At 37.4% G+C, this 14,896-nt stretch overlaps 1 long non-coding RNA gene across 1 annotated transcript in view; it reads right to left on the bottom strand.

Annotated features, from left to right (window-relative positions):
- Positions 1-1,760: 1,760 nt before the first annotated feature.
- Positions 1,761-14,896, bottom strand: part of LOC121657991 — a 40,325-nt gene continuing 27,189 nt past the window's right edge. Inside the window, exons 2-3 of the long non-coding RNA XR_006013814.1 lie at positions 6,031-6,171; positions 1,761-5,251 (exon numbers count right to left, since the gene is read on the bottom strand). This is a non-coding gene — a long non-coding RNA (uncharacterized LOC121657991). The remainder of the gene's footprint in view (positions 5,252-6,030; positions 6,172-14,896) is intronic.

Here is a 14,896-nt window from a genome sequence, read left to right as displayed (position 1 = left end):
TCAGAGACAACTCCAGGTGTTTCTGAAACTACTGTCAGGAGACGGTAATAAAATGAAAAGCTGTACTGATAATTTCCCTCCAGTCTGATAGCACTACCCTGGTGCCCTTGGAGTGGATTTATATTACTACCTTTCTTGAGTCCTTATTAGATTGTGGGTTTGAGATTTTAAACTTCTTCATCTACTTCTTAGTAGTACCAGTGACACTAGTAGTAGTAGTAGTATTGTGATTCCTGGAGGTCAAAACTAGATTCTCTACTGATGTCTAAGGAATTGATTACCTCTGTCTTGAAGACTGACTCAGAGATTTTATTCACAGTGGAGCAAAACCTGTAATTATATTGCATTTTGTCATAACAGTGTCCACTTAAATACAATTAGCATTCAAAACAATAGTAATAATGATGGTGACTATTGATTTCAGCACACACTAGCAGTGTAGGCATGTATCCAGGATCCTTGCTATGCTCCTAGAGATTTCACTGATGTCTGTGTTATCATGCCTGTATTAAAATTAACTGGAGTATGGCTTCCTGAACAGAGGTAGATGAATTAAATTAATATGGAGAATACAAGAATGATTAAGTGTTAACTCATCAGTATGATGAAAGTGATTATAGAAAACCTGTTAACTAGATTTTCTCATTTTGGCAGACATATTGGCAGAGAGTATTTTGGGGAGGGATCTAGGAAGGATAATAAAGCAGTGTGATTACATGCAGCTGGATTTGTTATTCAGACTTTCTTTTTTTGGACTGTGACACTCTGTAGGAGCCTTGTATACAACAATATGTAAAAAAAATAAAATAACCTACAGAAAAGCTTAAATGATTGAGGATGGAAAAATCTTTTAACAGTGACATTTCAAATTATATCAAAAGCAAAATACATTTTTCTGCCTATTATTGACACAAGGAGTCAGTCCTCTCAATGAGACATTCACTCTTGCAAGGAGAAAAACAGGAAAACATACACAATGCTTTAAAATCTTATTCTGGGCATACAATAGAAGTAAACATGCATTTCATTGGCAGGAGACAAATGTAATGATTCATTATCCCTTGCCGTTTCTGAGAAGTACAAATAAAAGTCTGATCTCATCAGCTGTGTCTCTGGATTAAACATATTGCTATAGCCTCTTGATTTTTCTTTCTCTACATTCAGTTTTTCTGAAGCAGATTTAGACTCTTTATTTCTACAATTTAATTTGGCTGTGCAGAAAGAAATTCCTTCTCAAAATGCTTACAAATTTAGACTGACCTTCAGCAATAATCCATTGAAAGAATTACTTTTTCCATATCATGATACTGTTTTCTCCTAACATTGTTGCTTATCTGTGTTTTCCCCTTGAAGCTGTTGAGCAGCCTATTGGAGATTTGTCACATCTCCCATATGCAGTGAAAAATAAATTTGAGCATGAAGTTGAGCCTCTCTTTTATTTGCAGCAGGTGTTGGCTTACTAGCACTTTTAAATTTAGTCCCTCCTGACTATGAGAACAAAATGTTTCAAACTGGCCTGGTTCTGAATTTAAAAGCACTGTTCACATCTGAGTTGGGAGATAAAACCAAGGGGTTTTACAACTTTAAAATTAAAGGAATGGCCTTAAAAGGTTTCAGGAAGATATTTTCTAAGACAATACTCATATGTCAATGGCCCTGTGCTGGGCAAATTATTGAACACAGACAGTTGTATTTCTCAGCCCATTTAAACTTTCAAGACTTTAAAAACATTCCCATTTCTCATCCAGTTACAAAAAAAAAAAAAAAAAAAATATTTTTATCTCCAAATTTTCCAGAAAGAAGTAGATACAAACTGAGTCTTGAGTGGTCAGACCTCTGTGGTTGTGGAATTCTGCATCCCACATAATTGCCTTTACCTTTAGATTTGTTGGTGTTCAGGGCTTGGTTTTCCTTCCTTCTTTCCTTCCTTCTTTCCTTTCTTCTATCTCTTCCTCCCATACAGCTTTAAACAGTCACCCCAAACCTGATGGATACAGCTTTTGTTCAATCACTGTTTTATCACCAGAAATCTTAGAACAGAAAACGCTGAAAGAAATTCCTGAGTGTATGAACATGGTAAAGCGAGCAGGGCTGGAGTGTGAGTTTGCACATTGTCTCAGGTCACCCTACTGGGGCAGGAGTCAGCCTGCTCCCTGCTTTGATCGCATCCCATACCAGTTGGCACTATCTCAGTCTCATTTAATTTTTCCTGAACAAAGATTTAGTCAGGGCAGTCTCCTACTGACAGGGTTCACATAGAACCTAGCCAATCAGTAAAGCTGAAAGTTCTAGCAAAACAGGTTGGAGGGAAATGTTGTAAGGAAATGACATGTAAAAGCAGGACAGCTGCTCCACATGGATGCACTTGAACATCAACAGAGGTTAAGTTAGGTCACATAGCTTGTCATAATTTTTTCACAACATACAGGCTCATCTTTTCAGTGTCAATCCAGTTAAAAAGGTAACCAACCATGTCCCATTAAGTTTAGTTCAGTTTCTTGGTTGCCTGCCTATCTGTTAACAGATGGGGAAGGAAGGGGAAGGAAGATTTAGTGATACACTTACCCAGCACATATGTGTTGGTACCCACCTGTTTCAAGGAGAAGCCATTGAGAGAAATTCCTCTCAGAGGAGGGGGCTGAGAGTGTAGTAGTAAATTGATGTCTCATTTCAGCCTCTGGTTAGAAAACTTCCTAAGAAAGTTGACTCAATGATGAAAATCTGTTGAAAGAAGCACTTGGAGGATGAAGTGGGTGCAGTACCAGGTATAAGTACCAACAGTAGTTACCAGGAATGAGTCAAATTTGGGCCTTCCTCTCTCTGCCTCTGCACATCCCCACTTCTTATTTCTGCCACTGCCTGTAAAGAATGAGAGTCACTCTCCTACAAATGATGAGAAATGTTTTACTTAGATATCAGAAGGGCAAAAGCTCAACAAGCTGGTGTGTAGGCTGGAATGGTGCTTGTAAGAGACAGACTGTGATGTGGGGAAAACACTTCTAGTCTTTTCTTCATTCTTTAGAGATTTTTTTCCAGAGCTTTAAGGAAATTTATTGTTTAGATGCATTCTCTAAACAGTGTGCTGTGTTATCACAGTGCAATATACCATTACTATGATAATGTTCAATACTATGAACTACAATGTATAGCATGATAGCTCTGAATTCAGTGCATTCAGTAGTCTTAATCCTGAATTTCACTGGCTCGTATGCTTTCCTATCTGTGGGAAGTTGGTGTCATCCAGATTCAACGCTGAATTTGTCTTGTAAGCTGGTTTTATGCTAGAACATTAAGTTCTGCCACAAGGAAATTGAGTATCTCCTGCTAGTCAATTAGATTGCTCTTGTACTTACTGACTGATGCATATGGCAACATACCCTGGAATCGTGGCCTGTGACTACAGTAAATAATGGGATGGCTCCTCCTCCGAGACTGAGATGTGAGATGTTATCAGAACATGCACAATAAAACTAGGAAAGGCTCTCACTTCTATTATATGGCCATGATTTAAATTTATTTGCAATCTCTTGCATAGCTTGAATATAGCTTCTAGCTGGATTTATCTGAATTTCCATTTGCACTTAATTTATTTTTCAGATAGCTATAATACTCTCATTTTAAATGTTAATATAAGGCACCAAAATGATGACTAAAAATACAATATAAGGTAAAAAATGTAAAAAACAAAAAAAAGCATAGAAAAATGCATTGTTTTCATATTAAACAGCAATACAGACAAATACGCAATTAGATAATAATGCTCTGCAAAATGTAAACTAATTCTTTCAGCCAGGCTGAAAGGTTCAGTCTTGGAAGAGTCCCTTACACTAAATAAATTAACATGAGGAAGGTTAGCAGAATGGAGCCCTTAATCAAATTAGACAACACTAGACATAATAATGTTTAAAAAACCTTCTGAAAACATGTGCTTTCTTCTCCTTTATAGACATTTGAAGGAAGTCAGTATTTTAACACTATAATTACAGCATGTAACTATTTTGTTTCCAAATGTAATTATTAACACCTCAAACTCATTTTCATGCATCCATAATATCGTGCAATCTGATTTCAGAGGTTGACCTGGTTTTGTACCACAGTTACCTTTAAGTTTAGTTAAAACATGATGACTTACATTTTACAATACAGTGACATTAGAAATACTTTTTCTCTCAAAATGAGTCTTTTCAATAACTTTTTACTGCTGATTTCAATGGCAAACTCTTACGTTCTGGAATAAAAATGATCCATGCTTCTAAAAGGAATATAAATATTTGCTTTTCACTGTGCAAATAAATCAATTCCTCTAAGTTTAATAGTTTTCCAAATATGCAAATAATTCAAATTGCTCATGGTTAGATCAGATTTATTTTCTCACTTCCTGACAGATGAAGAAGCAGAACAGTTATTTATCTTTGTGAATAAATTTAACATTAAAATATTATTTATCAGACTTTTTGATCTTCAATTAGACATGAAGGATTAAAAAAGACTGATTCAGAATACAGTTTATTCTTAAACAGTGTAAAATCAAAGATTGTAGTTTAGCCGTACAGCAGATTGTCTTCATGTCTGAAAATGAGTAATATGGGAACAATTATTCTCTGTAAAATGATAATTTATCAGATTTTGTTATTAATCAGCATTTTTGATTGCATTGTAGCACTGAATATTTAAAATGAGAGGTAAAAAATGGTAAATAGGACTATATCAGCTTAGCTCAATGTATTGATTATTTATTGGGTTGCCTAAATGTAGTTTTGATGCATGTATCAGTAACCTTCATTATTTATATCCACCAAAATTTTCACAGAAGAGATTTTTTTATTAGACTAACCAATGCAGTCAGAAAAATAAACAAGATTTTTTGTCACAAAGTCCCATCTTAGAGTTTGAAATGAAAAAAAACCAAACCAAACCAAATTAAAACACACAAACAACAACAACAAACAGGAAACCAAGCCAAAACAGAACCAAACAAATAAAACCACCCCAAACTCCTTAAATCGATGAAATATTGTCTCTTCTTTAGAGCAAATGTGCTGCAATCAGAAAGTCTTCATGTCTTTCACAGCTTTCTACAATGTACAAAGTCTTTGAAGCTAGGCAAGGTGTTTTGTGAGCTTTATTCACAGGGTAATGTTCATAACATTACATGATTTCCTACCGTATTTATCAAAAGCAAAAACATTTCTACCAATATGATACTGCTCTGCTTCACCCCACAGTGTCCCTTTACTGTATAGTATTATTCCTGAAAAAGAAAAAGGGAAAACCAGAGGTTATTCACTTTGACCATAAAAAACATCTTTCCTGATGTCTCTACAGCAGCTCAAATGCATTTAATCTTTGATTTTCTTTTCCTTCCAACAAATTCAGCTAGATGACAGAATAGATTTGGAGCAAAGCTAATCCATTATATTTAGGAAAAGAAATCCTTTTCAGACTGAAAATAAATCCTTTCTCACATTATGGTGAATTTATTTGGCTCCTGGAGAAGTCTAGAGAAGATGATGTATGAGGCAATGAAAGGAAGATGACCAATTCCTATAAAATATGCCAAGTTAGAGCCATAATAGGCCTTGAAATAGTCATGTATTCTAATGGCCATTCATCAGCTTAGCCAAACAGTGAGCCTATGAGCAAAACAATGTTGGAGCAGTGGTAGATGGTCAAAATGCAGTTTATCTATTTAAGCAGAACTGAATGAGCTTCTTTTAAATTTTATTTTAAAGACCCAGAGGTTGAGGTTTATTTTGAGAAATACCAGTTGTAACATTCTCTTCAGTGCAAAAAAAGGTGGTGGTTTCCTTCCAGCACCAATCTTTGAGTGGACTGCCCCTCATGTTTTCTTTCTGAAGGTGTTTCCTTCCCCAGCTCAAGGAATGACATAGGAAACAGAACAAATAATTGCCTTTGCTTACATGTCCTCATATGTATTCTGACAAATAGGCTGCCAACATGCCTAAACTTCCCCCTACATTTATTGAAGTAAGATCTAATTCAAAATCTAAAACTTGATTTAGTTTTTACCTTTCTGTGAGAATAGAAGGTCTGCAGTTGTTCACAGGAACTTGTAAAACTTATGAGTACTGATTTGAGCTGGTGTGAAAATCATATCTTCTGAGACTGGGTTTGTTTTTTTCTCATTGGAAATGTGTCTGTCCTTTACACCTGTAAGATTTAGGTTTAATCAGAGACAGAATAGCCAAAAAGGAATGGAGGTAAGAAAATTAGCCTTGTAAAGAACATCTTAACAGAGGGAGCATAGTGAAGATCACTTGATCACTTCTGCAACATGAATTTTCAGTGTCATAATGGCATCTAAAGTAATGGTCCTGCAGCAATCCAGACTGAAAACACAAAGGCTCAGAGAATCAGCAAACGTAACTCATTTGCAACTGGACTGGTTTTCCTGAATTTCTGGTGGTGTCTTGTCTCATAGGCATATAGAATAAATGCTGAACGCCACTTTTGGCATCCACTGGTGTGCTGTGTCCCTTGCAGACCCACATTAACCTTATGTAGCCTTTTTTTTCTCCTTTGATAGTGACCAAGGAAAGAAACATTGTCTTTTTTCCTTTGTTTCCTATTGTTTGAGCAGTATGATCACTTTTACACAGAAATGCCAGGTTTTTTCTGACATTAACAAATTGCCTTTGGTTATGGTAGATGATGACTAAGAGGTAATGGATTATAGCCTGTAAACCTAATTCTTTTGATATATTTTACCATTTTGTTTGAGTCTATGTATACTCAAGAAACACTAGTGTTTTAAATTACAGCCTTTCTGTTAACTTTAAACCCTGAATATTTTAAGATTAGCAAAACTCAAAATACAGGTTCTGAAAGTCTTCTCGATGAAAATAAAATCACTCCATCCAAGTAGGCGTGGAAATCCAGGAATGAGCTCAATCCACTGCTCATGTCTTGTAGTTCTTTAAGCTAAAAGAGATTTGATTTTTAATGTCACCTGAGACTGTTTCAACAGAAGGCAAAAGAGCAGACAGCTTCATACACAGCTCTATATAACCATATGTTTTGCTCATTTTTTCTAGTTCTATCGTTTTTCAGCAGGTAATATTCAGGAACAAGGTCAAAGGAAAATGTTTAGGAATTTGTGTAAGTGGCCTGCCCCTGTATGGATATTACAAACAGTGTTTGTTATTCTGACAACCACAAATTTACTGGTATCATTAGCAAAAACCTTACTAAGTACTTATTTTTAGTAGCTTAATGTCATGAAGCTGAGTCAGGGGACGTTTGGGTTGGATATCTGGAAAAGGTTCTTCACCCAGAGGGTGGTTGAGCACTGGAACAGTCTCCCCCAGAGGAGTGGTCACAGCACCAAGCCTGACAGAGTTCAAGGATCATTGGACAATGCTCTCAGGCACAGGGTGTGACTCTTGAGGTGTCCTGTGCAGGGCCAGGAGTTGGACTCAATGATCGTGATGATTCCCTTCCAAGTCAGCATATTCTATGATTCTATGATGTAGAGGGATTCCTTGTGGAATATAGGATACCCCAGGAGGGCTTGGGTATCCCAGGGCTGTTGCAGAAGTAACCCTGATGGGGCCTCAGGCTGAAAGCAGGCTTGCAAGGCACCTGCTAGCTGGCAGCCTTGAACAGCCTTGGGAAAAGGTATACACTGGTCAGCTCCCCCGCTGCTTAGAGGCTTTCTCATGGGAAAGGGGCGTGAACTTTGGAAAAAGTATAACTCGGTGTAACTGAATAATAAATCTGGAGCACGATGCTCAAATCGTATCGGTGTTCGTATCGTGACTCTGGCTGGATTCCCCTGCTCCCGGGACCCCCCCTGCTACACTATGATTCTACTTTAGTCACTTTATTGGGATATGGACCCAGAATTACAGTAATTTTTTTGTTGTTGCTGTTTGGGAAAAGAGGAGATACACCTTATATATAAACTCAAAAGTTAATTGTTAATATATTTAAAATTATTACATTTTATTACAGTCTGATTCAAAGATCATTGCTAATTCAGGAGTAACTGTGGCAGAAAGAAAAAGAATACACCTATGCCAAAAGAGTTCCAGTAATTATAATAATTCAGTTAAACTCATCGTGAAAACACTTCTTATTTTCTATGCCTTTTCCTGATTTTCTGCTCACTCTTCCTCTGCTCCTCAGGGTCATAAACTTGCTGGTCTCGCCCTGGTCCTGGCAGTGAGGATGTTACAGGAAATTGTCAGCATCTAGAGCCCTTGATGAGAAGAAGAGGAAGCCCAGGTTTCTTCTACCTCACTCTAGGATCCATACAGGGTCATATTTGTATGTCTGGTAATACACTTTTACACCATGGTCTTTCTTGCCTGGTCTGCAGCTCTCTGTCTCACATGAGTTTTTTAGCTACTACTTCTTTGTTCTCCGTGTAACACCCTTTACTTGAAATCCAGTCCTATGTTCCCGTTAGTGACCACTGGCGGGGTGTTTATGGCGATAAGGTCTCCAGTGCCAGCCATGGCCCCATCTCTTACAATCCCATTCCCATACCCCATGACACATCCTGCATCTCCACTTCTCAAGGCCTCTGCTGTGGCTTTAGGCCTATATTTCTCTACACTGCAGAATAAAATTCCTGGGAAAACCCCAGCTATTGATCCCTACTGAAGCACTGCTGGGTTGCAACTTCACAGTCAAATACCCACCTAGGAACAACTCTGAGGCAGTGCTGGCCTGTGGTGATGAGAGGCAGTAGCAGTAGGTCCCCACAACTTTTATATCCCCAGATGTTTCTTCCATTATAGGAAAGGGATAGGGAGGAGGGGGACTGTCTTCAGAAATCAGAATTATAGGCAGCAACCCCTGCCTCCTCTTTGAGTGGTGCCACAAGCCAAGGTGGTGTTGGCAGAGTGTGGAGCTGAGGACTGGGGTAGATCATATGGGAGGAAGATAGCACAAAAACAGCAGGATGCCCTGGACTGAAATTTTGCTGTTTCCACACTGTGCAATTCAGGGGAAGTTACTCCTTAAAGAATAGGCAGAGATCCTAAAGGCTCTCAGTTTTGTGTGCCTTTATACCTTGGAGAAGACAGATGAGATAAAGAAGACATCATGGAGTGCTGAAAAAGCAAAAAGCAAAAAAACCCCTCTTTTTCTGGAAGGTTTTACAGAGCCAGTTATTGTGTACAGAGGACACAATACACTGTGAGCTACAGACAAGCTTGTGAGCCTGATTTTTGTCATGAAGCACTTGTATTTCAAAGAATAAAAGTTAGAGCACAGCAAGCACACAAATATCCAGAGTACTTCAGTGAAGAAACGTTTTGCTAATATTTATTACAGACAGTTATGTAGGGGTGATAGATTACTAGGAAAAGCACCAGATTCATTTTGAAGGTGTCTGCGAGGTTAATATAAATTGAGAATTTGAAAACACCTTTTTCTTCATTTCACATCATTCTGTAGAAAGCGTTTTTGAGAAGGGTGAAAAACTTTGGTTTGTTCCACCAGCAGCAAAGATAAGGACTGTGTAATCTTCTGAAAAGAGTTGCTGAAAATTTCTATTTATTGTCTGTCCTTCCCTTTTGATCTTCTTTTCTCTGTCTTCTTTCCATCCAAGTTACCAAAGGATCTTTCTTCTCCAGCATCAATTTGAAGGAGGCAACATTCACCTTAAATCACTGGATGGAGGGACCTGAGGGACCTGAGCATTATGAAAGATTCAGACTGGAAGAGTGTTTTTTAAAAAATTAATTTGTAGTGAGAAAGTTTAAATGAGGGAGGGGCAGAAAGTGCTATCAGACCAAAGTGGGGATTTTATTTTTTCCATCAGAATTTTGTTTCAAAAGGCATGATGGTTACTTTGGTCTTGTTCTAGTGTAAAGAAGGTAAAAAATAAAGCCAACTGATAATTTCCCATGAGCCAGAAATACAGTTCTCTCCCATTTCTTCCTTAGCTTCAAATTATACTGGTCTAAAAATCAGCAAATCATCATCTTGAAAGAAGTAGCATTTTTCCTTCAAGGGGTCTTTTTATTTTTCAAGACACCTAGAAATATGGTAGTTACTCTGTTTCTGACATTCTCACTCCTTCTGGTTTCCTTATTTGTATTGTGTTGTATTTCTGAGGGTTTTTTTAGTTAATTAAATTTCTAGAACCATCTGAGCAAAACTACAGAGATTGTATTGCAGCCTAAAGAGATTTTTGACTCCACAGGAATGCCATTAAAAAAAAGAAATTATTTGAAATTCCATTATAAATGCTTCCATGATTCCTAAACATTCTCAAACTTGTTGCTTTTCAAAATTCTCACTCTATAATTTAAAACTGGTATCTTAGAAGATAAAACCCAGGATGTTTCTGAAGAGTACAGAAGAACTTTGCACAAAATATGTGTTTTATTTTCAGAAATTCAAAATCCTCTTCTTTTCTCTCTCTATTTAAGTTGTCTGGTAGTGCATATATTCTCATGACAGTGTATTTTTCATTGTAATCTACATGAATGCTGTTTACTAAAACAACACAAACTTTGGGGATAGGGTTTCAACATTCTCTATCAATAAATTTCAAATTTGAATGGAATTTAAACAATAAATAACTTTTTTTAGCAAAAAAAAAATTTAATTTTCATAGTCAAAGAGTTTCAAATTCATATTTCAAAACGGGACATTATTTTAGAAAATTACTTACACACAGCTAGAAAATGCAATGGAAAATATCCTAAACCACATTTGGATGTGTCAGTTTGGGGTTTGTTATTTTTTTACTGGAAAAAGCATTGTTTTGGTGAGAGATACAGAAATTATGGCCAGTTGGTGTGTGTCTGTGTTACACTCTGCTGGTGGAGAGAGTACATAAGGTTTGCTTCCTTGGGCAGCATCTACAGCTGTTCCAGTAGGAAGAAAAGTCTTGAAAATCTGCGTCCAAATTGGACCATCACTCTGTTCATATTACCATGTCCAGAGGGTCACTCTTCATTGCCTAGACAAATGTTAGAAAGCTAATTTCTGCTTTATGGGGTGGTGAGCAGGCAGGCAGTGGTGGCATAGCATTGGCATGGCCCGCCATGGCAGAAGAGCTGTCACATGGAAGAGAGATGTCACAGAGAAAAGCTGCTATGAAGACCAAGAACCTGCCTGGTGTCTGGAGCACAGGCTCTGCCCAGGCTGGTTGCTCAGCTGCCAGCTGCAACCACATGGGCAGCCAAATAAGTCAGCATTTTCTGGAGGAAAAATTCACCTAAAAAAAAGCAGCACATTAAGAAAGTTTACATCCGTTTGTACTGGAAAATACCTTTGTAGCAGTCCTTGGCATGGCATGTCAGAAATGGAAGCTTTCTTTGAAATGTTTGTTTCCATTTGTGTTTAATTTTAGATTTGTTAGCAGAGTTCCGCTGTCATCCAGTGCAACAGGAACAGCAGAGTTCAAACTTAAAAGTTCTCCTAGACTCAATTTTAAACAGTCAGAAGTTATAAACTCTTTCTTAGCTGATATTTTAATTATAAATCAATGTTTCTTAAAGCACATGCAATATCAAGACCCAGAAAATGGCACTTTCTGTGTAGCAATAATTAAAAAAGAAAGGGAGTACCAATCTGGGGATGCAAACATTAGAACAATGTATTTTCTATATTACTTATCTTCATTTTTCCTGGTATTCCAGTCACCATGACCTGTTGTTGTGAAAGCCAGTAATAAGACCATTGTACTAATGCATGTAAAAAGTAACTAGGAAAAGAAAAACTTGCAGATATTGAGCCTAGGTTTTAGGGAAGAGATCACCGTCATGCATATTACCTGATAGACTTTTCTTGTTCTAGTGTTCAAACTTGTAACACCTTTTGTCCCCTTGTACACATAGGAAACTTCTTTTATACTCTCAGGTTCAAAAACTTTCCAAATTTTTTTTTTCAAGAAGTGACTTATTTTGTACATGAGAACAATATGCAATAATAAAACATCTTAAGGTTACTTTGATAATTTGAGCCTGTTCTGAGACCTGAATGTATAAACTTTCGGCTTCTAAAAAATCTAGAGATTCCACTTTTCTGAGTTCATTTCTTGAACTTGTATTTTCACAAGGAATTGAGTTAACCATTTAGGCATTGTCAGGAGGGCCAGTTAAAACTTATAATCAATAAATCTCTGCTGGCTATACCATTTCCAGACAAAACAAAACAAAAAATCTCAAATGCTGGCATAAAAATGGTCACTGAGATACAGGAGGATGTAATTCAGTGGAAAGGAGACCACTGCCAGGACAAGCCTTTGTCAGCTTAAAATAAAAAGAATAGCCAAGTCCTGATTGCATTGCTTTGCAATGGATGATTGTACTGAGGCAAATGGCACTTTCAGAGTACTGTTAAAATAACCTGTGAATAAAAATCTGCTCTGAGTTCTGTAGTTGTTAAATCTGGGAATAAAAACCTGCTCTGGAACAATATAAAGATAGGGAAGAGATCCAATGAGAGTATGGAATCTAGATAAACCAGTACAGAAGTGCAGTGGGCTTTCTAAGACCACTCCAGGTCTGGCTTTTGAAGAGTGGTGGTTGCTGACAGTGGGGCAGCTGAACATCTTTGCTCCTCAGATCCCCCTGCTGCCTTAACCATGCATATTGACTCTCGTGAAATGTCTCTTTAAATGCCACAGTGTGGAGGGTGTAGTTTCAAACTTCATGCTGTTTAGCTTTAAAAATATACTGTAAAATTCCATGTCAGAGGAACAGTTTCAGGGACAATTACATCTGTCTTCACTGGGGTGGCAGAAAGGTCAGGTTACAAACCCAGAGTAAGTCGTCCTTTCTGCTGTGTCAGAACTATTCACATGTATCTTATGAGTTAGGGACTCGTCATTTTGCACTGCTATTTTTATACACAGCGCGTGATATGGCTGACTCTCTTCTAGTCTTCTGGAAGTGCATTCAGGGCTTTAGATCATGTACAGTATACAGTAACATGAAAAATTTTCTTCATTAGGAGATTTGGCACGCAGGGAGGCCGCTTTGAAGTCTGGTTCTGTAACAAATCTTGCATAAACTCTGTTGTTCAGATGTTGAATACTTATTAGTGATCCTTTCGCTGGAATAGAGATGTACGTTATTCCAGTTCAGATAATGTGTTAGCATAAGGAAGATATTTAAACCACAAATACTGTTAGTTGCATGTCAGACTTCTCAGATTCAGCAGAAAAAGACAAAAACAAAACAAAAAAAACCCTACATTTCAAGGTAAACAGGTGTAATTGACCAAAATACAAAAATTTTAAAAACTGCAAGAGATTTATTGTCTCAGCTATTCAAATCTTATTCCAAATATCTACTTACAAGTTATATATTGTCCACTGAAACAGATATCCCCAGAAATTGATTGCCCTGCAGAAATGCTCCTGGCTTACAGTGTTGTGAATTTATTCAATGTTTATGACTTAAAAAGTTAGAGACGGTAGAGAAAAAAAAATAAACTAAATCTGTTTTGACAGAACATTCTAGCTTTTGAGCCTGAAATGTTTACTTTCTAGCATGTAGGTTGGAAGTGTTTTTTTCTGGATCCGTAATGAACTGCCCTACAAAAAAAGTTTGTTTTCAGTGTTTCTAGATCTGTGTTAAGCAATTTGGCACGTTTGCTTTGGAAATGAAATTGCTTTACAATTGTGGAATCAGTATGTTCCTAAACTTATAAGTCTGACAGAATGACAGGGTTTTGACACTGGGATAGCTACAGATTATTCCAGGACTGGCAGATTTAAAATACTGAGGCATGGAGAAAAACATGTCTGAGTGAGGGGCTAAGTCCCACCCTCACCTAACATCAGAGCCTCCAAGTGCAAGCGATCCTGGAACTGCTTCAAACTTGGTTTCCCAGACAAAATAACACTTTATTTTCATTTATTTTTCTTTCGGTGCTGCTATTCTCAGTTGTTAAAGGTGCTCAGTGGATGCAAAGGCACACGCACTATACAATACTTCAGTTATTCTATTTCTTACCTGGTAAAATAAGACAGCACCAAATAAACCCCCCAAAATATCTTCCATGATAGCAATATTCAATCTCCTTACCTAGTGCTACTTGTCAGTATAGAAATGTCTGTGAAAGGACAGAATAGTCACTATTTCACATAGCATGCTGTGCTTCCTAAAATGTGGTTATAAAGAGGTCTTCCTGGGCAAAAGACGGGCTGACACACTCTACAGATAACACAACTCAAAGAATGTTAAAGGTGATGGTTCTGGATGCAAAGTCTCTGCCCCTGGTTGAACTTACTATTTTTGGAACATTTGAAAGTATTCTTTTGACTAATACACTTAAGAAGAAACATCCCTGACAAGCAAAATGGACTGATATGAACTCTGCTATGGGATGTTCACAATCTGTCTCCTGCACTGCAAATAATGTTCCCAGATCCCAAAGAGTTTTATATTTCTGTAATGCCTTTGCAATGTAATAACATAGATTGAAGATAAAATAAATGAAGCCAGTAGGTTTTGATTATGCTGTGCAAGATTGACACACCAAAAAACAAGGCCTAAATTATGAAAGCCCTCCTGACCACAATAAAAAGTTGGTCAGTGGATTGGGTCTGGGATAGAGAAAAATAAGGACCTTTCTTTTGCATATTACCCATCCTAAGGAGCCAGATTTTTTTTGCAGTCTGGCTAACACATGAATTCTCATGTCTCCAGCTTCCTTGTCAGGAAGCCTGTGGATGAATGGTTCTGATTTGAACCCACTTTTATGGGGAAGGAAACACCCATACTAACAAATATCTGGGATGTTTTGAGGTAATGTTTTAAAGTGCTGAGCAATTATGTTGGCACCACATGAAGAAAGACACTGAGTAACCCTTTCTTGCTAGGTTACTGCATACCTAACAGATTTCAGCCACCTACACCTTTACCAGTGCACCAGATGAGAATTTTTAATATGCCTGAAAAAC

Source organism: Corvus kubaryi, unplaced genomic scaffold (genome assembly GCF_017639235.1).
Source record: "Corvus kubaryi isolate FWS band 111438036 unplaced genomic scaffold, C.kubaryi_AGA036_p1.0 split1-65, whole genome shotgun sequence".
Taxonomy (NCBI): Eukaryota; Metazoa; Chordata; class Aves; order Passeriformes; family Corvidae; genus Corvus; species Corvus kubaryi.
This window is presented reverse-complemented; position numbering and strand designations above follow the sequence as displayed.